This window comes from Haplochromis burtoni, unplaced genomic scaffold (genome assembly GCF_018398535.1).
Source record: "Haplochromis burtoni strain Fernald_Lab_line unplaced genomic scaffold, NCSU_Asbu1 Contig_415, whole genome shotgun sequence".
NCBI classification, from domain to species: domain Eukaryota; kingdom Metazoa; phylum Chordata; class Actinopteri; order Cichliformes; family Cichlidae; genus Haplochromis; species Haplochromis burtoni.
Genome location: NW_024582776.1, coordinates 513,379 through 516,045, shown reverse-complemented (window position 1 = coordinate 516,045; position 2,667 = coordinate 513,379).

Here is a 2,667-nt window from a genome sequence, read left to right as displayed (position 1 = left end):
TCTAGTATCAGTTAAAGCCCTTTTTGCCTTCAGATCTGCCCCATTTCTTCATGGCACAGATTCAACAAAGTGCTGGAAACATTCCTCGGAGATTTTGGTCCATGTTGACATGACATCATCACACAGCTGCTGCTGATTTGACAGCTGCATGGTGAGAATCTCCTGTTCCCCCACATCCCAAAGGTTCAGAGATAAGAAACCAGTTTGAGATTATGTGAGCTTTGGGACAGTGAGCATTATCCTGCTGGAAGCAGCCATCAGCAGATGGTACACTGTGGTTATAAAGGGATGGACATGGTCAGCAACAACACTCAGGTAGGCTGCAGAGATTAAACTGAGCCATCATCCTCCACATCATTGCACAACCTTCAGCAACCTGAACTGTTGAAACAAGGCAGGATGGATCCATCACATCATTTATATAAACTTTACCATTCAAACGTTTCTGCAGACAGAAACTCAGCACACAACATTTTTCAGACCTTCCATCGCCCAGTCTGGGTTTGTTATACCCTCAGTGGTACCCAGTTCAGTCGTCTGCTGCTGCAGCCCATAATGTTTGATGTGTTGTGCGAGTGGTTATCTGTTCCTGTTGCCTTCCTATCAGCTCAAAGCAGTCTGCCCATTCTCATCTGACTGCTGACGTCAACAAGGAAGGTTTTCCTCAGAACTGCTGCTCACCGAATAGGTCAAAGGTCATCTTCACCATGCCTTCATGCCTCTACGCACTGAGTTGTTGCCATGTGACTGGCTGATTAGATATTTGTGCAAACAAGTAGTTAAACAGGCGTACCTGTGTACCTGTGAGTGTATCCTGCCCTCTCAATCAAACATGACATAGATTTTGTGCAGTAGTACAAAATGATCTCAAATGTGCTGGAAACAGCTTCTTTTACAGTCCTGGGGCGTGCTGCACGAGAGCACGCTTCACTTAAGCCTTTGTGTTCATGAACGGGGTCACACAAGTCCAACAGCAAATGTGTCACAGGACGGAGGACGGTCATATTTACTCCAGTTTCACACAACACAAAACAGGGCAACAATGTTGTGTTTGTGCTGGAGTTACACTCAGCCAACCTGAGAGCCTTTCAACACACAGCACACACAAGCTGTGACCGAAAGAGACAAAAACACACACGGCATCATTCAGCCTCCTTAAAATAATCCATCCTCCAGAATCACACAAACAATGAATGTTTTCAGTATTCGACTAATCCAATCTCAGAGGCTAATCGCTCATGTTAACAACAATAATGGCTGCAGGTACACAAACACAGACACACGCTGAAAATAAAAGCAAAGCTTCCACTCCATCCCACATTACAAACCTAAACATCCTCCACACAATATTACATTTACACCAATAATCCTCCTGGTTTATTGAGCCATTATAACATTATCAACACCTTGAACAAAGGAGTGTGAAGCTGATGCTGGTTCACATACAGAAGCAGGTTGTGTTGATGGTGAAGATGCATTTCCAGATTTACCAGTCGCAGCTGTTGTTGTTCTTCTGTAATCCAGTTATTATTGAAGCTGGAACTTTGGCAGCAGGCGTGTTTCCAGCTTATCAGATGACTTTGTAACAATCGGAGCTGGTTTTGTCATGTAGCAGCGCACTTTGCAACAATATGCACACAAAATCCAGTAATTTGGATTTATTTACAGTCCGACGGGCACTTCCACCTGGAATGTGCTGATTCCTAGAATCTGAAGATTTTGGAGGATGTAAACAAAAAGTTTTGCTGTAGAGGCAGAAAGTTCAGTCGCATGTTTTTAGCTTGAATCTGTTCATGTTCCATCAACAATAACTGCACGCCGAATTAGCTGCTGGCAATTCCTACATAACTGAACTTGTGGATACTAGATTACTTTGTGATTGAGTCGAGGAGCACTGCAGTATATAAATATATTTAGAAATGCCACTAGTCTCATAAGCTTCACTAGACTGATCCAGAGATGCTGTATCGAGGTGAGGAATTGTAGCATATACTCTTAAACAGGCTGCTGAGCTCAGCGAGCTGTGAAACATGGAAAATGATATTAACACAGTCTTTTCCTTCAATGGCCTCGACAGCATCATCATGCACAATCACAAGAGCCTGCTCAGGTGCATTTCCTGCTTCAAAGGATATCACACTTTCACTGACTGAGTTTTAACCGAGTTATCATTTCACAGTTTCTGGCCATCCAGCTCTAAAGCTGTGAAAACGCCAACATGCTGACTGCAACAGGAAAATATTTATGGTCAGAGAACAATGGCCTCACATCTCCCTTTGATGAGAACAATTCATTCTGACTTCTTCTGTCTATCACACCTCCACCTCTTCACAGTTTGCATTAAACCATTATCATCTGCAGCATACCAGAAAATGTTGTTTTGTTGCACACAGGCGTGGTGATGTAGTCTAATCAAAACAGCGATTGAACAGAGACATGGAGGACCCGTCCAGTATCCTTTACAAAACTGGTTTTGTGTCAGTGCTTACACAAAATAAACAAGCTTGAGCTCTTACTTTTAACCACAGATGCTCCTCCAAGGGAAAAGGCAGCGATCTGTAGCTCTGCATTCAGCTGCAGGTTTAACATGTTTAACCATAGAACCAAGTTTGCCAGAGCTTATATTTTTACATGCTATAGTGCCATTTTTGGTAGCATTTCAAGTTG